The 22,070-nt window shown below is 43.5% G+C and overlaps 1 protein-coding gene and 1 pseudogene across 1 annotated transcript in view; one reads left to right on the top strand and one right to left on the bottom strand.

The window, feature by feature from the left end:
• Positions 1-22,070, bottom strand: part of RBFOX1 (RNA binding fox-1 homolog 1) — a 2,602,982-nt gene that overhangs the window by 2,545,442 nt on the left and 35,470 nt on the right.
• LOC108587853 (U1 small nuclear ribonucleoprotein C pseudogene) lies at positions 6,920-7,387 on the top strand (annotated as a pseudogene).

The raw sequence follows: 22,070 nt of genomic DNA, 5'->3' as shown, positions 1-22,070 counted from the left end.
CTCCTCCTACCCAGAAGCTTTCAATATGCATGTTAAGCATGTGACCCCAGCTACATATACCAAATATATTTCTGACAAGTGGCAGAACATCGTGAGCTTTCTTGTTTTACTGAGCGCTACAGAAAGGAAGGACCATCTCCGCCTTTTTTTTTTTTTGAGACAGTCTCACTCTGTCACCAAGGCTGGAGTGCAATGGTGCAATCTCAGCTCACTGCAGCCTCAGCCTCCCCAATAGCTGGGATCAAAGCACATGTCAACACACCTGGCTAATTTCATACTTTTTGTAGAGACAGGATTTTGTTATGTAGGCCAGGCAGGTCTTGGCCTGTCTCGGCCTCCCAAAGTGCTGGGGTAACGGGCATGAGCCACTGCACCCGGACTGTCTTTTTCACGGTATGTCCACATGCAACAGCCCAGCGGTCAGCACACAGAAGGGTCTCAATGTGAAATGAAAGGGCAAACACACGGGAAACCTGGTGTTTCAGAAATAGTTCTCAGTCCCTGACTGTTTCATATGTACAGTCCCGGGTGCCACCCACAAGACTCTGACTTGGTAGCTCAGAGCTGGACACAGGGAGCCACCTGGTTAAGAGGAATCCCAGTGCATTTTGACACAGCGGGTCGTCAGACTGCACTGTAAAAAAGTACCCCCCAAAGATGTGAAGGGAAACAGAAAGGCATGGGCATGCTAGAGACTAGAACAGAACACAAGTAAAACATGGACGAGTTCATTCCAGAGGAGATTCTCAACCACAGCAGCACATCAGAATCAGCTGCGGAGATGTTAAAACCCCAGTGCCCAGGCTCTGCATCCCTGATCAATTACTGCAGAATCTCTTGGGGATGGAACATGGGCATCAGTATTTTTTGCTTTGTTTTTGTTTCATTTGAGATGGAGTCTTGCTCTGTCGCCCAGGCTGGAATGCAGTGGCACGATCTGTGCTCACTGCAACCTCTGCCTCCCGGGTTCAAGCCATTCTCCTGCCTCAGCCTCTGGAGTAGGAGTAGCTGGGATTATAGGTGTGCACCACCATGCTCAGCTAATTTTGTGTTTTTAGTAGAGACAGGGACAGGGTTTTGCCATGTTGGCCAGGCAGGTCTCGAACTCCTGGCCTCAGGTTATCTACCCACCTCAGCCACCCAAAGTGCTGCAATTACACATATGAGCCATTGCACCTGGCAGTATTTTTTTAATGAGGCAAAATTCACATAACTTAGAAGATCCCATGTGAAAAGATACACTTCAGTGTCATTAAATACATTCAAAACCTTAAGCAACCATCACCTCTGTCTAATTCCAAAACATTTTCATTAACCTCTTTAAAAAAAAAAAAAACAAACCTGGACCCATCAAGCAACTCTCCATCCCCTCCCCTTTCCCCTAGCTCCTGGGAACCACTTATCTGCTTTCTGCCTCCATAGGTTTGCCTGTTTTGGACACGTCACATAAATGGAATCGCATAATATATATAATGATCAAAAGGTAGCAACAACCAAAATGGCCATTTGACTAAAGAATGAATAAACAAAACGTGCTGTATCCACGCAATGGAAATTCTGGTGTGTACTACAATGTGGATGGACCTTGAAAACATCATGCTAAGTGAGACAGAGCCTTGGATTGCCTCATCTCCCCAGGAAATTCCAAGGTGCAGCCAAGGTTGAGACCCACTGACAAGCCGTGGTTATGGTCGGACATGGATAAAATAAGGCAGCCAGGGGCAGGAGGGACGTTTCACTGAAGATGAGTAGTTGTGGATGCCGAGCAGGGGTGGGGATGAGGTGTAATAACAGAAACCCCAATCTCAACACAGCGTGACCAAGTTCATCTTCAGCCAGCTGTTATGTGGCATGGCGTTTAGACAGAGGAGCTAGAGAATCCAAATGAGAGGTCATTTAGAATATATCAGTGATATTTTATTTTCCCCTGATGTATAAAGAGACCAACCATAGGATCACAACTTGATCTCAGTCACGGGCCCAACTTGACTTTACCAATTCTTGTATTTTTAATTTTTTTGAGACAGAATCTCACTCTGTCACCTAGGCTAGAGTGCAGTGGTGTGATCTCGGCTCAGTGCAACCCCTGCCTCCCAGGTTCAAGCAATACTCCTGCCTAAGCCTCCCAAGGGGCTTGGATTATAGGCATACACCACCACGCCTGGCTAATCTTTGTATTTTTAGTAGAAACGGGGTCTTCATCAATAGACTGGATTGGAAAAATGTGGCACATATACACCATGGAATATTATGCAGCAATCAGAAATGATGAGTTCGTGTCGTTTGTAGGGACATGGATGAATCTGGAAAACATCATCCTCAGCAAACTGACACAAGAACAGAAAATGAAACACCGCATATTCTCACTCATAGGTGGGTGATGAAAAATGAGAACACATGGACACAGAAAGGGGAGTACTAAACACTGGGGTCTATTGGGGGGAAAAGGGGAGGGCCAGTGGGAGGGGGAGGTGGGGAGGGATAGCCTGGGGAGAAATGCCAAATGTGGGTGAAGGGGAGAAGAAAAGCAAAGCACACTGCCATGTGTGTACCTACGCAACTGTCTTGCATGCTCTGCTCATGTACCCCAAAACCTATAATCCAATAAAAAATTAAAAAAAAAAAAGAAACGGGGTCTCATCATGTTGCCCGGGCTGGTCTTGAACTCCTGGCCTCAAGTGATCCCCCCACCTCAGCCTCACAAAATGCTGGGATTACACGTGTGAGTCACTGTGCCCAGCCTCTAAATTTATATGAAGTTTGTCCACCTCCAGAAAATTCAAAGCTTTGCCCAAGTCACAGCGGAACACCCCAGAGTTAATTTGAGAGAAATGTGCTTTTAAAAAAACTCTGATATGAATACCAAACTAGACTTCGACTTCCCCTTCCACTGACTTCCCCCCACCCAATCGGGGCAGTGACGGTGGCGTATGAGCGTCTATTTGCATGGAGTTTTAATGGAAAGTAAGGTTGTGTCACTCAAAGGAAAAACAGATCATAGCCCATACTGGAACTGTGGATTAATAGCATGGCTGAGTGTTGGTGCAGGCTTTCCACAGCAATATTAAAACTGAGAAAATCAGCAATGAAGCTCCCAGCCACATTTCTGCCAAATGATTTGGGGGAAAACAACAGAGGGACTCCTCAACTTTTCCTTCGCTACATAAAGTGGGTTTGGCTGAAAATACCAAATGTGCTTCTTGCTGGGATCTTTCAAATGAAGGCAAGCTGGGAGTCAACCTCCAGAGACACAGGCCAGAAATGGGTTTAGACCAAAAAAATTCATATGTTTAGGGTATAGAGAAGGAGGAGTTGTTGGCTGTAAGAAAAAGGAAAAAGTACTGCAAATGGCCCTTGCCAGTCTAGACATCTTCATCACACACAAACACTCCTTCACAAATGGACCTCAAACGACCTCAGGCTGGAGGTCCCACTTGGCAATATATTTTTGTTCTTGTTCTTTCTCGCCATCCCTCCGGCCCATCCGGCTCACATTCTGTGAACAAGCAACGTGGGTTTTACCTCCCAAATCTTTCTCAAATCCATTCACTCTTCAGCCACTCTCCTGACACCACCATAAACCAAGCCACCATCACCTCCAGCTGTTTCACTGCAAACACTTCCTAACTGGCCTCTCCTTTTTCCCTGGCCCTGTTACAATCTGCACTCCTCACAGAGACCAAAGCAATCATTTCAGAAGGCGCATCCAAACAGAGCATTCACTTTCAACAGCTCCCACTGCTCTGTGGGTTAACGATGATAAAAGCTCACCTTTACTGAGCACACGCTGTATCTCAGTTCATCCCTACATCTGTCCCCTATTTCACCAGCAGGGAAGCTGGGATGCAGAGTAGGTAAGCGGGATGGCCAAGGTGGGACTACTCATGTGAAGTTCCAACATGCTAATGTGAGACCCTGCATGACCAGCCCCACTCTTTCTCCAGCCTCATTTTCCAATTCTCTCGCTTGCCGTACAGTTTCCAGTCACACGAACCTCTAGGAAGTCCCTTAAATCTGGCTGGGCACAGTGACTCACACCAGTAATCCCAGCACTTTGGGAAGCCGAGGTGGGTGGATCACCTGAGGTCAGGAGTCCGAGACCAGCCTGGCCAACATGGTGAAACCTGTCAGTACTAAATATCCAAAAATTAGCCAGCTGTAGTGACGGGCACCTGTAAGCACAGCTACTCGGGAGGCTGAGGCAGGAAAATCACTTGATCCTGGGAGGCAGAGGTTGCAGTGAGCTGAGATCCCACCACTGCACTCCAGCCTGGGTGACAAGAATGAAACTCCATCTAAAAGGAAAAAAAAATTCCTTAAATCAGCACTATGCCTTTCGACCTCAGGGATTTCACTCTGCTGTTCCTCACCCTGAAATGCTGTTCCTCATTTCTCTAGCTGGTTAACTCATCTCACCCTCCTCTCCTTAAGTGTCATCTCTTCAAGGAAGATTTTACTTTTTTACTACAACAATTAAATAGAAATTTTACTTAATAAATTATATGTATTAAAATATAATTCAGGTGCCGTATGATTTGCCCATTTAAAGTAAACAAGCCAGTGGTTTTAGTGTATTCACAGAGCTGGGCAACCACCACCATGATCGATTTTAAGACATTTTCATCACCCCGAAAAGAAACACTGTATCCATTAGCAGTTACCTGCCATTTCCTCCTCCCACTAGACCCCGGAAATCTTTTTTTTTTTTTTTTTTTTTTTGAGATAGAGTCTCTGTCACCCAGCCTGGAGTACAGTGGCACAATCTCGGGTCACAACAACCTCCACCTCCTGGGTTCAGGCGATTCTCATGCCTCAGCCTCCCAAGTAGCTGGGATTACAGACATGTGCCACCACGCCCAGTTAACTTTGTATTTTTAGTAGACACGGGGTTTTTGTCTTTACAGATTTCCCTCTTCTGGACATTTCAGATAAATGGAATCCTATGATGTGTGACCTTTTGTGACTGGTTTCTTCCACTAAGTGTAATATTCTCAAGGTTCATCCGTGTTGTAGCATGTGTTAGAACTTCGTTCCTTCTGATGACTGAAAACTATTCCATCGCATCGTCAAACCACGTTCCATTTGTCTCATCAGCAGACAAACATTTGTCTTGTTTTCACTCTGGCACCATTATAAATAAGGCTGCTATGAGCACTTGTGTTCAAGTTGGTGTGCGGACATATATTTTCATTTCTTTCATAAGGTGGAGTGGAAGCGTTGCATCATGTAACTCCATGTTTAATCTTTTGAGGAACTGCCAGACTGTAAGGAAGCCTTTCCTCACCATGTGAGACTGAGCTCCCTCTCCTCATTCATACGTTCTCTTCACACCCTTTGCTTCTCTTTCAGAGCAACTGACATTGACCTGGCTCACCCTCAACTTAATGCTCATAACCCCTCTAGACCCTCAGTGGCCACACTAAATATGATGAAATATGATGCAAGCCACAGTTACTTTTGCATTTTGTAGTAACCATGTTTTAAAAAGTAAAACCAGGGGCCGGGGGCGGTGGCTCACGCCTGTAATCCCAGCACTTTGGGAGGCCGAGGTGGGTGGATTACGAGGTCAAGAGATCGAGACCATCCTGGTCAACATGGTGAAACCCCATCTCTACTAAAAATACAAAAAATTAGCTGGGCGTGGTGGCGCGTGCCTGTAATCCCAGCTACTCAGGAGGCTGAGGCAGGAGAATTGCCTGAACCCGGGAGGCGGAGGTTGCAGTGAGCTGAGATTGCGCCCTTGCACTCCAGCCTGGGTAACAACAGTGAAACTCCATCTCAAAAAAAAAAAAGCAAAACCAAAGAGACTAAGGTAACTGGAATAATGTCACATATTGATACAAATCTATCCAAAATACCATGTCAACATGTTTAAAATATTTTTCATATGAACAAGATACCTTGCATTCTTTTTTACGCTAAGTCTTCACAATCTAATGTGCATTTGACACTTCCCACACATCTCAGTTGTGCTCACCATGTTTCAAGTGCTCAGTTGCCACACGTGGCCATTGCTGCCTTACTGGACAGTACAGGGCTAAACTGTCCACTCCCTGATGGCATGAACCACACCTGCTTTTGCTGATTACCATATTCTCAGACCCAATACAGTGTCTAGGATGCAAGAGGCATCCCATGAATATTTGCTGAAACTAAATAAATGAAGTCGCTGAAACCTCCACTTCTCCAAAAATAGTTTCAAAAATTCACTGTTGAGCTGGGCACACTAACCCTAACCCTAACTCTAATCCCAGCACTTTAGGAGGCCAAGGCAGAAGGATAGCTTAAAGCTACGAGTTCAAGGTCAGCTTGAACAATATAAAGACATCCTGTCTCTACCAAAAAATAATAATAATAAATTAGCTGTGTATGGTGGCACATGTCTGTAGTCCTACCCATGGGAGGCTGAGATGGGAGGATCACTGAGCCCAGGAGTTCAAGGCTACAGAGAACTATGATAGCACCACTCGACACCAGCCTGCGTGACATGGTGAGACCCTGTCTCAAAAAAAAAAAAAAAAATCAGCATTCACATATATTCACCTACTCTTTTTTCAGCAACTTAAACTTCTTAAGAAAAGGAAAGAGGCCGGGTGTGGTGGCTCACACCTGTAATCCCAACACTATGGGAGGCCAAGGCTGGTGGATCATCCACCAAGACCAGCCTGGCCAACATGTTGAAACTCCATCTCTACTAAAAAAAAATACAAAAGTTAGCTGGGAGTGGTGGCTGGTGCCTGTAATCTCAGCTACTTGGGAGGCTGAGGCGGGAGAATCATTTAAACCCAGAAGGCTGAGGTTGCCCTGAGCCGAGGTTGTGACACTGTATTCCAGCCTGGGCAGAGACTCTGTCTCCAAGAAAAAAAAAGGAAACAAAACAAGGAAGAGAAATAGCTATAACCTGCACACGGCCTGCCACATGCCCCAGTTTTACTGTGACCACTGCAGTGCATACCTCTCCCATGACTCTGTCCATCAGACAGGCACACTGCAACAGCAGGAAACACAAAGAGAATGTGAAAGACAATGGATGGGAGAGCGGGCTCAGAGCCCGGCTGACGAAACAACGGCTGCATTGCGACAAGGAAAGATACCTCCTACTCCATCCCCTGTTCCTCCTTCTGTAGGGACGATGACACCACCTCCCCCCAGTCTTCCGGGTCCTCCTCGCCCTGGTATGATGAAGGCACCCCATATGGGGGGCCCTCCCATGATGCCAGCGATGGGCCCTCCACCTCCTGGGATGATACCAGTGGCACCTGCTCCTGGAATGTGGCTGCCCATAGAAGGCCATCTGTCAATCATGCTTGGACACCCAATGATGATACCTCCTGCCCATCCCATGATGGTGCCCATTCAGCCTAGAATGACTCGACAAGACAGATAAGGATACAGGGGAGGCCTCATCGATCTAATAGTTTTATATTACCTGTTCTGCTTCACCAGGAGATCATGATGCTATGAGGGTGGTTTTCTTAACAGCCTAAGGAAGACTTGCTCCCCAGCCCCATCAAACAGAATAGTTTGAAAGGCAGACATGGGACAAAAAAAAGATGCAGTTTTCATTTGTATTGGGAAATACAAAAATAAAATTGTTGTTTAGTAGAAGAAGAAGAAGAAGAAAGAAGGGAGGAGGAGGGGGAGGAGGAGGAAAAAACAAGATGTGGGGCTGCCATGTGCAATACCGTGAATTACAAAGATCTTCCACTCTGGAGGCAAGTATTGTCTTTGCTGAAGCCAGACCAACCGAACACACAGACCTTTTTATTTTTTTTAATGTGACTGTGTTTTATTTTACAATGTATAATTCACTTTAGAAGGGCAAAGTACCTATCTGGGGAAGACTATTTAATGTCCTGCATTCATTTAGAATGTTGGCTAATGTTATTATAAAGGGAAATAGCTCTTACAAGTGTGTGCCCCCCACATAGACACAGCTTATGAGTTCACAGGGCAAAGGAATTTCACAGCAGCCTCTTAATAGCTGGCCTTCTTTGTGGTATGGAAATAAGTATCAGCATGTAAAAGACAGTATACATTCAACAAATCTGACCCCCAGCAAAATTCAAATCTACAACGGATTTGCTTCCTAGGCTCCTGAAAACAATTCTGTCAAAACTATTCAGAAATAAAATTAGCCAATCATTGTCCCCTGGGGACGCAGGACAAAGCTAGTCAGCCATGGTCAGGTCAGTGTGGAGTCTGCCATACACGATTACATCCAGATCTACAGGACAACAAGGACCTGCTGTGGTTCCCTCCCCAGTTAGGCCCCCATTGCCTGGGTTGCTGCCAGAAGAAGCATTCAGGCACAGTACATTCAGCAAATATTTCTTTTATTGTATTGCCAGTGAGAGGGTTGTGGTTAAGGTACATTAATGGATCCAGCTATTCATGTCCTCTCTGCCATTTGACTCTGCAGTTGCTCCCACTGAAGACTCAGAGTATGTTTCTCCAGCCCATAATGTTGGGTTTGGTCATGTGTCTAGCTTTGGCCAATGAAATATTAATCTGCAGGACCAAAAAGTTGGAAAGGGTGTATTCACTTGTGCTCACTCACTCCTGCTATCACCATGAGAACAAACCCAGGCCAGCCTGCTGCTTCCAGCAGAAGATAAAAAACAAGAGCAAAGGAGAGTTCCCCAGACATGCTCATGCTGGATTAACCAATCCTGAGCTGACCCACAGATCCCTGAAAATAAATAATTGTTGCATTAAGCCACTGAGAATTGGAGTGACTTGTTATGCAGCATTCTGTGACAACAACTAACTGATACAAGGGTCACCATCCTTTATCTCTGTAGATTTTAACCAGTTTTTAATAGCTAGATGGAGATCTTCTAATTGCCTTTATTTACCTCGAATAAGACTAGAGAGCTAGGTTGGCCTGACACTATCAGTTACCTGCCCGAAATATTTTATTTCTTCTCCAACCTGCCCTAACCAACTTTCTTTTAAAACAGAGTCTCACTCTTTGCCAAGGCTGGAGTACAGTGGCACAGTCAGAACTTACTTTAACTTCAAAATCCTGGGTTCAAGCAATCTTCCCACTTCAGCCTCCTACATAGCTAGGACCACAGGTATGTGCCACCATGCCTGTCTAATTTTTTTTATTCTTTGTAGAGACAGGGTCTCACTATGTTGCCCAGGTTGGTTACAAACTCCTGGCCTCAAGTGGCCCTCCTGCCTCAACCTCCCAAAGTGCTAAGATTATAGGCATAAGCCACCCCACCCAGCCTCTTCTTCCTTTCTAATAGAAACCCTATTTCATTCTGATAGCAGGCTGCCTTGTTTTTTTCTTTTTTAGAAAAGAGTTGGCCCAGCCTCAGGGAATAAATTGTGACTTGTCTAAACAGGGTTGGCAAACTATAGACCAAGGGCCAAATCTGGCCCTCTGACTGTTTGCAGAAATTAAGTTTTATTGAAATAAAGCCAGGTCCACTCATTTATGTATTGTCTATGTATGCTTTTATGCTACAATGGCACCATTGGGTCACTGCAACAGAGGTTATATGGACCAAAAGCCTAAAATATTACCATTTGCCTCTTTATGGAAAAGGTTTGCCATTCCCTAGTCTAAGGTTTAGATTCTGAGCCTATCATTTTAGCCTAACCCCCTTGCCAGTGACTGGTTCAAACTAATCTGCGATTCCATTCTGACTGTTCTACTGAGGGAATTCCCCTTTCTCGTCATACAGAGCTGATATGGGTAAGTTGTATTAATAGGCTATATGCTCAGGTTTTCTGAAAAATTCTTTTATCTAGAAACACATAGGAATATGCTGGTGTCTGAATGCACCACCTGGGGGCCCAGAGATTGACTCACCCTGCCTCCAGAGCTAGTGCTCACACTTACTACCGAGAGGTCTGAGGATACGCCTGCCCACCCACCACTAGAACCTGCACACATCATCCGGGGAACTAGAGACCAGCCTGCCACACACACCATCCAAGAACCCAATGGCCCACCTTCCCAAACCTGGCCCACTGTTGCCACTGCCAGCAACCAAAGAAGCCACCTGGAGGCCCAGGGGTTAGCCCACCCAGACAGGCTGTCATCAGTGCCCACATCCACTGCCCATACTTCCAAGCACTGACACACCTGGCCCACCACCACTACCACTGATGCTGAAGGACAAGACTTTGTGGCATCCCCAACCCCAGAAAAGCCTCCAATAAGAACTGCAGTCTGAGCCACTGAAGAACTCACAGACACCACTGAAGCCAATGACAGCTGCAGCAATCACATGCAGACTATGCCACTGCACCACTGAAGAACTCACAGACACCACTGAAGCCAGTGACAGCTGCAGCAATCACATGCAGACTCTACCACTGCACCACTGAAGAACTCACAGACACCACTGAAGCCAATGACAGCTGCAGCAATCACATGCAGACTCTACCACTGCACCACTGAAGAACTCACAGACACCACTGAAGCCAATGACAGCTGCAGCAATCACATGCAGACTATGCCACTGCACCACTGAAGAACTCACAGACACCACTGAAGCCAGTGACAGCTGCAGCAATCACATGCAGACTCTACCACTGCACCACTGAAGAACTCACAGACACCACTGAAGCCAATGACAGCTGCAGCAATCACATGCAGACTATGCCACTGCACCACTGAAGAACTCACAGACACCACTGAAGCCAATGACAGCTGCAGCAATCACATGCAGACTCTACCACTGCACCACTGAAGAACTCACAGACACCACTGAAGCCAATGACAGCTGCAGCAATCACATGCAGACTATGCCACTGCACCACTGAAGAACTCACAGACACCACTGAAGCCAATGACAGCTGCAGCAATCACATGCAGACTCTACCACTGCACCACTGAAGAACTCACAGACACCACTGAAGCCAATGACAGCTGCAGCAATCACATGCAGACTATGCCACTGCACCACTGAAGAACTCACAGACACCACTGAAGCCAATGACAGCTGCAGCAATCACATGCAGACTATGCCACTGCACCACTGAAGAACTCACAGACACCACTGAAGCCAGTGACAGCTGCAGCAATCACATGCAGACTATGCCACTGCACCACTGAAGAACTCACAGACACCACTGAAGCCAATGACAGCTGCAGCAATCACATGCAGACTATGCCACTGCACCACTGAAGAACTCACAGACACCACTGAAGCCAATGACAGCTGCAGCAATCACATGCAGACTCTACCACTGCACCACTGAAGAACTCACAGACACCACTGAAGCCAATGACAGCTGCAGCAATCACATGCAGACTATGCCACTGCACCACTGAAGAACTCACAGACACCACTGAAGCCAGTGACAGCTGCAGCAATCACATGCAGACTATGCCACTGCACCACTGAAGAACTCACAGACACCACTGAAGCCAATGACAGCTGCAGCAATCACATGCAGACTATGCCACTGCACCACTGAAGAACTCACAGACACCACTGAAGCCAATGACAGCTGCAGCAATCACATGCAGACTATGCCACTGCACCACTGAAGAACTCACAGACACCACTGAAGCCAGTGACAGCTGCAGCAATCACATGCAGACTATGCCACTGCACCACTGAAGAACTCACAGACACCACTGAAGCCAATGACAGCTGCAGCAATCACATGCAGACTATGCCACTGCACCCACCCAGAACCAAAGCCAAAGTGCTCTACTCAATGAACACTGTAGACACAGGTAAAAGAAAAGGTCCTTCCCCTATAAAAGCCAATCCATAAAACTGGAAAAAGTGACTGTTAGGTCAGATGCACAGATAGTCACATAAGTACACAAGAAATATGAATAAGAAAATATAACACCTCCAAAAAAGCACAATAATTCTCCACCAACAGATTCTAATAAAAAGAAAATCTATGAAATGCCTGAAAAAATCAGAATAATGATATTAAAGAAACTCAGTAAGATGCAAGGGAACACAGATAATGAATACAAAAAACAAACATCAGGAAAACAATTCATGAACTGAATGAGAAATTCAACAGAGATAGACAGTCTTATGAAGAACCAAACACAAATCCTAGAATAAATCATTTAAAGAAATAGAAAATATAATTGACAGCTTTACAATAGACTAGATCAAGCAAAATAAAGAATTTACAAATTTGAAGACAGGTCTTTTAAAATAACACCCTCAGACAAAAAAAAAAAAAAAGAAAGAAAGAAATGTCTTCCACCAGATACCCTAAATAATCTCTCTCAAGTTCAAAATTCCACAAATCTCTAGGGCAGGGGCAAAATGCCACCAGTCTCTTTGCTAAAACGTAACAGAAGTCACCCTTGCTCCCGTTCCCAACAAGTTCCTCATTTCCATCTGAGACCACCTCAGACTGCACTTTACTGTCCATATCATTATCAGTATTTGGGGCAAGTCTCTAGGAAGTCTCTTCCAAACTTTCCCACATTTTCCTGTCTCCTTCTGAGCCCTCCAAAGTGTTCCAACCTCTGCCTGTTACCCAGTTGCGAAGTCACTTCCACATTTTCAGATATCTTTCAGTAACACCCCACTTCTGGTACCAATTTACTGTATTAGTCCATTTTCACATAGCCGATAAAGACATATTCAAGAATGGGAAATTTGCAAAAGGAAGAGATTTAATGGACTCAGAGTTCCATATTGCTGGGGGGGCCTCACAATCATTGCAGAAGTCAAAAAGACGTGAGTCACATCTTACATGGATGGCAGCAGGCAAAGAAAGAGCTTGTTCAGGGAACTCCTCTTTTTAAAACCATCAGATCCTATGAGACTTATTCACTATCACAAGAATAGCATGGGAAAGACCTGCCCCCTTGATTCAGTTACTTCCCACTAGGTTCCCCCACCCCATCGCCACAACACGTGGGAATTCAACATGAGATCTGAGTGGGGACACAGTTAAACCATATCAAAAGGATATACAAAAAAAAAATCGCATCATGTATCTTCTCAGACCACAATGGAATAAAATCTGAAATCAATAACAAGAAGAAATTTAGAAACTATACAACTACATGGACATTAAACATGGTCTTAAATGACCATTGGGTCAATGAAGAAATTAAGATAGAAATCAAAAAATTTCTTTAAACGGAAAATGGAAACACATAATGCAAAACCGGTAAGATACAGCAAAAGCAATAGTAAGAGGGAGGTTTACAGCAATAAATGCCTGTATGAAGAAAAAAAAGGAAAGACTTCAAATAAACAATCTAATGATGTGCCTCAAGGAACTCAAAAAGCAAGAACAAACCAAACTCAAAATTATTAGAAGGAAAAAAATAATAAATATCATAGCAGAACTGAATGAAATAGAAACAAAAAAGAAATGTGAAGGGTTAACAAAATAAAAGGTATTTTTTGAAAAGTTAAACAAAACTGATAAACCACTAGCTACGCTAACCAAGAAAAAAAGAAAGGAGACCCAAATAAATACAATCAGAAATGAAAAAGGAGACATTACCACTGTTACCAAAGAAATGAAAAAGCTCACTAGAGGCTACTGTGAAAAACCATATGTTAACAAAATGGAAAACCTAGAGGAAAGCAATAAATTCCCAGACATATACAACCTACCAGGATTGAACTAGAAAGAAATAGAAAACCTGAACCAACCCAAAATGAATAGCAAGTTTGAATCAGTAATAGAAAGTCTCCCCACAAAGAAAAGCTCTGGACCAGGCTTTTATGCTGAATTCTACCCAATTTATGAATAAAAGCAAACATCAATTCTTCTCAAACTGTTCCCAAAAATTGAAGAGAATTTTTCCTAACTCATGGTATAAGGCCAGCATTACCCTGAGACCCAATCAAGAAAAGGACACAACAAAAAGAGAAAACTACAGGCCAATATTCCTAATAAACACAGATGGAAAAATTTTCAGCAAAATACTACCACGCCAAGTCCAATGATGAATGAAAAAGATAATATACCACGATTAAGTGGGATTTGCCCTGGAAATGAAAAGATGGCTCAACATACACAAATCAATATATGCGATACATCACATCAACAAGATGCTGGTCAAAAACCATCTGATCATCTCAGCAGATACAGGAAAATCACTCAGTAAAACTTACCATTCCTTCATGATGAAAATTCTCAACAAATTAGGCATAGGAGTATACGTTAACATAATAAAAGGCATATATGATAAATCTACAGCTAACATTATACTAACTAGGAAAAATTAAAAAGCCTTTCCTCTAAAAACTGGAATAAGGCAAGGATGCCCACTTTTACCACTCCTATTCAATACATAATGGAAAGCCCAAGCCAGAGTGATCAGACAAGATAAATAAATAAAAGCCATCCAAACTGGACAAGAGGAAGACAAACTGTCTCACTTTGCAGATGACATGATCTTATACTTGTATATAGAAAAGCCTAAAGATGCCACCAAAAAACTCTTAAAATGGATAAATCAGCCTGTAATCCCAGTACTTTGGGAGGCCAAGGTGGGCAGATCACATGAGGTTGGGAGTTTGAGACCAGCCTGGCCTACATGGTGAAATCTGTCTCTACTACAAATAGAAAAATTAGCCAGGCATGGTGGTAGGCACCTGTAATCTCAGCTACTTGGGAGGCTGAGGGAGGAAAATTGCCTGAGCCCAGGAAGCGGAGGTTGCAGTGAGCCAAGATTGCACCACTGCACTCCAGCCTGGGCAACAGAGAGACACTCCTAAAAATAATAATAATAAACATTTTTTTAAAAAACACGATGAATAAGGTAATTCAGTAAAGTTTCCAAACACAAAAATCAACATATAAAAATCAGTAATGTTTCTATATACTAGTAACAAACTAGCTAAATAAGAAATCAAGAAAGCAATTCTATTTACAGCAGCTACAAAAATAAAACAAAATACTTAGGAATAAACTCAACAAGGACGGGAAACAAAAACCTCGACAATGAAAACCACAAAACACTGATGAATAAACTGAAAAGGACACAAATAGAAACGTATCTCATGCTCATGGATTGGAATAATTAATATTGTTAAAATTACCATACTACCAGAAGCAATCTAGTGATTCAGTATAATTTCTATCAATTATATTCTTCACAGAAACAGAAAAAAAAATTCTAAAATTCATATGGAACCACAAAAGATTCCAAATAGCCAAAGCAATACTCAGCAAAAACAACAAAGCTAGAAGCCTCACACTACCTGACTTTAAAATATAGTGCAAAGCTATGGTAACCAAAACAGCATATATTGATATTAAAACAGATGCATAAACAAAAGATATAGACTAAAAAATCCAAAAACAGATCTACATATTTACAGCTAATTGATTTTCAAGAAACATGTCAAGAACATACATTGAGGAAAGGATACCCTCTTCATTAAATGGTGACAGGAAAACTAGATATCCATACACAGAAGAATAAAACTAGACCTTATTTCTCATCACATACAAAAATAAACTCAAAATCAATTAAAAGACTTAAATGTAACAGCCACAACTAGAAAACTTTCATCTCAAACATTCATCCTGTGTTTTCTTCTATTAGTTTTTTAGTTGTAGCTGTTACATTAAGTCTTTAATTGATTTTGAGTTTTTGTTCGTGTTGCTAAGACTTAAAAAATACAAGCAACACAAACAAAAACAGACAAATGGGATTATATTAAACTAAAAACCTTCTGTGTATCAAAGGAAACAATCGACAGAGTAAAGAGACAATACCCCTCCCCTACACTATATACAAAAATTAACTCAAGATGGCTTAAAGGCTTAAATGTAAAACCCAGAACTATGAAAATGCTGGAAGACAACCTAAGCAATACCATCAGGACATGGTCACGGTCAAAACCTTCATGATGAAGATGCCAAAAGCAACTGCAACAAAAGCAAATGCAAATTGTGCTGCTGTAAACATGTGTGTGCAAGTGTCTTTTTCTTATAACGACTTCCTTTCCTCCAGGTAGATACCTAGTACCTAGTAGTGGGATTGTTGGATCAAATGATAGATCTACTTTCAGTTCTTTAAGGAATCGCCATACTGCTTTCCATAGTGGTAGTACCAGCTTACATTCCCATCAGCAATGTAAAAGCATTCTCTCTTCATCACATCCGTGTTAATATCTATTATTCTTTTTATTTTACACATGATATCGCGTAGCGGTTTTTATTTGCATTTTCCTGATAGCGGTGTTGAATATTTTTTCTTATGTTTGTCGGCCATTTGTATATCTTCTTTTTTTTTTTTTTTGAGACGGAGTTTCGCTCTTGTTACCCAGGCTGGAGTGCAATGGCGCGATCTCGGCTCACCGCAACCTCCGCCCCCTGGGTTCAGGCAATTCTCCTGCCTCAGCCTCCTGAGTAGCTGGGATTACAGGCACACGCCACCGTGCCCAGCTAATTTTTTGTAATTTTAAGTAGAGACGGGGTTTCACCATGTTGACCAGGTTGGTCTCGATCTGCTGACCTCGTGATCCACCCGCCTCGGCCTCCCAAAGTGCTGGGATTACAGGCTTGAGCCACCGCGCCCGGCCTGTATATCTTCTTTTAAGAATAGTCTATTCATGTTCTTAGCCCATTTTTTGATGGAATTATTTGGTTTTTTTTCTTGCTGATTTGAGTTCCTTGAAGATTCTGGACATTAGTCCTTTGTGAGATGCAGTCTGTGAAAATTTTTTCCCACTCTGTGGGTGATCTGCTCTGCTGATTATTTCTTTTGCTGTGCAGAAGCCTTTTACTTTAATTAAGTCCCATCTATTTATCTTTGTTTTACCTGCATTTGCTTTTGGGTTCTTTGTCATGAACTCTTTGCCTAAGCCAATCTCCAGAAGGGTTTTTCTGATGTTATCTTCTAGAATTTTTATGGTTTCGGGACTTAGATTTAAGTCTTTGATCCATCTTGTGTTTTTTTATAAGGTGAGAGATGAGGATCCAGTTTCATTCTTTTACATATGGCTTGCCAGTTATCCCAGTACCATTTGTTAAATAGGGTGTACTTTCCCTACTTTGTTTTTGTTTGTCAAAGATCAGTTGGCTCCCAGAATTTGGCTTTATTTCTGGGTTCTCTATCTAGTTCATTGGTCATGTATCTACTTTTATACCAGTACCATGCTGTTTTGGTGTCTATGGCCTTGTAATATAGTTTGAAATTGGGTAATGTGATGCCTCCAGATTTGTTCTTTTTGCTTAGTTTTGCTTTGGCTACGCAGGCTCTTTTTTGGTTCCATATGAATTTTAGCATTATTTTTTCTAGTTCTATTAAGAATGATGGTGGTATATTGATGGGGATTGTATTGAATTTACAGATTGCTTTTGGCAGTATGGTCATTTTTACAATACGGAGTCTACCCGTCCATGAGCATGGAATGTGTTTCTATTTGTTTGCATCATCTTTGATTTCTTTAAGCACTGTTTTGTAGTTTTCCTTGTAGAGGTCTTTCACTTCCTCAGGTACATTCCTAAGTATTTTATTTTCACAGCTATTATAAAATAGCTTTGATTCTCAGCCTGCTTGCTGCTGGTCTGTAGCACTGCTACTGATCTGCGTACACTGATTTTGTATCTTGATAAAAGAATTCGTTGTGCATTTCTAAATAGCAAGATGATTTGAAATATTCCCGACACAAATAAATGATCAATGTTTGAGACAATTAATAGCCTAAAGACCCTGATTTGATTATTACACATTGTATGTATGTACCAAAATCTCACATGGACCCCATAATTGTGGACAATTATTCTCTATCAAGAAAATTTAAAGAAAAGAAACATAGAGGAATACACTGTCCCTCTTCCTTGCTGTCTCTGGATGTTGTCACGTGAGGACTTGACATGGGGATTGTGGCAGCCTCTGTGACCAAGAGCAGAAGGCAGCAGCAGCACAGAAATCTCAAACGAGAAACCTAACATCCCAAGCTACTAATTTAGCCAACCTTGGGATCAGTTATCTCTGATTTTAGTGCATGAGATGATAAGCCCCCACTGTTCAAGTTGGGTGGTATCAATTGCTGCAGAATAGAAGTCAATGAGGCTTCCTCCTTCAGCATCCCCTATCAGACCGTGGCATGCCCACACAGTCACAGGCAGAAAGGGAAACAGAGGGTAAGGGGACCTGGCTGGCTTTGCCAGAGGCAGGTCTTACGTGTCCTGCTTGCCCTAAAAAAGCCTGGTGCCTATGCAAGTGATTGTGGGCACTGTGGCCATATGCTAGTCAAAATAATCCATCCACTAATACACGAACATGGCAAAAATACAGTCAGCATTTTCTCAGTCTAGCCAATAAAGTCAACTCTTCCTCTTACCAGGGAGAAGACATATGAAAACGGTAGAGAGACTTGGAAGCTTTCATCCTAACTCATTCTTCTTTAACTGGTTTTGTTTTGTTTTGAGACTGAGTCTTGCTCTGTCACCCAGGCTGGAGTGCAGTAGTGCAATCTTGGCTCACTGCAACCTCCGTCCCCTTGGTTGAAGTGGTTCCCATGCTTCGGCCCCCAGAGTAGCTGGGACTACAGGCAACACCACCATGCCTGGCTAATTTTTGCATTTTTAGTAGAGACAGGGTTTCACCATGCTGGTCACATTGGTCTCGAATTCCTGGCCTCAAGTGATCTGCCCACCTCAGCCTCCCAAAGGGCTGAGATTACAGACATGAGCCACCACACCCAGCCACCTAACTCACTCTTGAGAAGCCAGAAGTGATGCTGGAACTTTCTTCCTCTGTGGATTAAAGAGGAAAAAGTAGGGAGAACACCAGGCATGAGAGACCCAGCAATGGAAATGTCTATATGGAACTTCTGTCTGCAGTCAGTAGAAACTGCATTTCTAGGCACCAGGTTTAAAAGTGAAAACTTGGAGTCACGTCTGTTACCATTGTCCTACCCCACAAACCAGAGAGGGAATACGTTTTGCTCCAGCACACCCGGATGTAGGAAATGTCACATTCCTATTTCTGTAACTCCAGTTAAATCTGCTCCGAGTCCCTGGATGCCTGGCAGGTGGAGAATTCAATCTTGTTACCAGCGCTCCTTACATAAGAATGCTGGGCTTACGCGCTGTTGGAAAGCCAGGTAGGAACTATGTGCCCCGAACTCTCATTCTTGTAGCTGCTCATGATCCATCAACCTTTGGGGCCACCTGCTATAAGAAGACCTTCACGGCGTCATTCCAATGAACCATAGGCTCCGCCCCAGGGATCCTGACTGTAACAGGTCTCTACTATACATAGGACCTCACAAAAACCTTCCCTTAATCTTGACTTCCTCTGAGATCCAGCCACTCCCCACTTCTCACCTTAAATGCAGATGATGGCTGCTTCCCAAAGTTTCAAACCTTGGGGATTGTCCAGCCAAATTCTCTTCAGACACCAAAGCTTCACCTTCCCACTTCAGGGAAATGAGGCAAGAGCATCTGAGATCTTTGGACTCCCAATTCTGACCTCTATTTGGGGTAAGCTGAGAGTGGGAATGAGAGTCTCTTGACCAAGCGCTATGTCTATCTTGTTCATCATTGTATTGTCTCCAATGCCTGGCACATAGTAGGCACGACAGACTGACACACAGTAGGTGCCATTAGTGTCTGTATAATGAAACTCGTGTGAAGCTATTAGCAGAAAATGCCAAGCCACGGGATGGAAAAGCAACCACCAGGAAAAAAAAAAAAAAAAAGCAACCAGTCATGGCTTTGAGCTCTAAACACACAGGGCACCAGAGCCCAAGTCTGGTCAATTTTAATACAACAGCCATTTTGCCACCAAACAAACTGGCACTGGTACTGGTACTGGAAACCTCCCTGTCTCTTAAATAGTACCAGTTTCTCTCTAAGTATGCAGCACTTCTCCCCAGTGGCAATGCCCACCCCACTGCCACCAGCAAAGGACTGCATCCAGGAGCCAGGAGTTTGATAGTTTAAATAGTATATTTTATAGAAAAAAACAAAATAACATCCTCGTCAATCTGAAACTACCATCACTTTCCAGAGGCCGAATCCCATTTGTAGAGTCACCTTGCAGTGGGCTCAACTACATACTTCTGGGATTTGCTGCAAAGAGTAAAGGTTATCCACAAAATAAAGGAACTCAGGCTCAGAATTCCCAGAGCAATCCATGACAGAGGAGGCAAGTAGAAAAAGGAGGGGTGAAGCCAAAGAAGACGAGTCAATGAGGTGGCCCACACCGAGCAAGGGGCATAGGACCCTCTCCATGGCCCCAGACAAGTCAATGAGGTGGCCCACACCGAGCAAGGGGCATGGGACCCTCTCCATGGCCCCACAGCTGAAATGAAGTCAACAGAACCCATCAATGCTTGGTGTAAGTGGCGTATGCGCCTGGAAATCAAAGCAGGGACCACATTGCAGGTCACTAGGGTCAGAGATAGAGGCAGCAGTGATGGACTTGTGTGCCCTGGAGGTTGGGATGATTCTGAGATATCGAATCCTTACACCGATCTCAGTAGAAATCTCAGGTAGGGCTTCCACATTCACGGACCACAGACTCTTTGGGCCTGAGAGCAACAGCCTCGGGGCATGTCCCAGCTCCATCAATCCCAACAGGGCCTTTGAACAAGTTACTTGTTTTTTTGACTATTATTTTAATTGAGAGGTCATAATTGTACACATTTATGTGACATTTATTATTTTGACACAAAATTGTAAACATTTATGTGGTATTTTGATATGTGTATACAGTGCAGAATGTTTTGATCAAGTTAATATATCCATCACCTAATTTACTGATAATTTTTATAGTGAGACATTTGAAATGTACCTTGTAGTTATTTTGAAAGATACATTATTATTGACTATGGTCACCCTGCTGTGCTATAGATTTCAAAGCATACAATCTAGTAACTCAACTTTTGGGCATAGACCAAAAACAAATTGAAATCAACATGTGGAAGAGATCTCTACAGACCCACGTTCACTGCAGCACTATTCACCACACCCAAGATACAGAATCGACCCAAGTGTCCATCACCGGATGAAAGGATAAAGAAAATGTACTATATACACCCAATGGAATACTATAACCCTTAAAAAAGAAAGAAATCCCCTGGGTGAGGCGGCCCACGTCTGTAACCTCAGCACTTCGGGAGGCAGAGGCAGGTGGATCACGAGGTCAGGAGTTTGAGACCAGCCTGGCAGTATGACGAAACCCCGTCTCTACTAATACAAAAATCAGGAAGGCATGATGGTGGACACCTGTAATCCCAGCTACCAGAGAGGCTGAGGCAGGAGAATCGCTTGAACCCAGGAGGCAGAGGTTGCAGTGAACCAGGATCATTCCATTGCACTCTAGCCTGGGCAACAGGAACAAGATTTCATCTGAAAAGAAACCTCCCCACTAAAAAAAAAATAGAAAAGAAAGAAACCCTGTCATGTTCAACAACATGGATGAACTTGAAAGACACTGTGTTAAGTGAAGTAAGCCAGGCACAGAAAGACAAACACTGCCTGATCTTACTTATCTGTGGAATCTAAAGAAGCTGAACTCACGAAATAGAGAATAGGACAGTGCTTATCAGGGGCTGGGGTGGAGGAAAGGTAGGGGATGGGAGAGATTGGTCAAAGGGTACAAAGTTTCTGACAGAAAGTATTAGTCATGAACAAGCTAAGCTCTGAAAGCTCAGTTCCCCATCTGTGAAGCAGCAACTTATCATAAGCCACCTTTTTTTTTTTTTTTTTTGAGACGGAGTTTCGCTCTTGTTGCCCAGGCTGGAGTGCAATGGCACGATCTCGGCTCACCGCAACCTCCGCCTCCTGGGTCCAGGCAATTCTCCTGCCTCAGCCTCCCGAGTAGCTGGGATTACAGGCATGCGCCACCATGCCCAGCTAATTTTTTGTATTTTTAGTAAAGACCATGTTGACCAGGATGGTCTCGATCTCTTGACCTCGTGATCCACCCGCCTCAGCCTCCCAAAGTGCTGGGATTACAGGCTTGAGCCACCGCACCCGGCCATCATAAACCTTCTAAACCTTCTAAGGATGTCACCGTGAGGGTAGGAGATGACATTCAGCGCAATTCCTAATGCACAGTGAGTTCCCCTTAGGCTTGAACCTTTGTCGCCATGATCTCTACACCTCAGGACAAAGGTTCACAGCCAGTG

Source organism: Callithrix jacchus, chromosome 12 (genome assembly GCF_049354715.1).
Source record: "Callithrix jacchus isolate 240 chromosome 12, calJac240_pri, whole genome shotgun sequence".
Classification (NCBI taxonomy): domain Eukaryota; kingdom Metazoa; phylum Chordata; class Mammalia; order Primates; family Cebidae; genus Callithrix; species Callithrix jacchus.
Note: the sequence above shows the minus strand (reverse complement) of the source record. Positions and strands in the feature narration are given on the sequence as shown.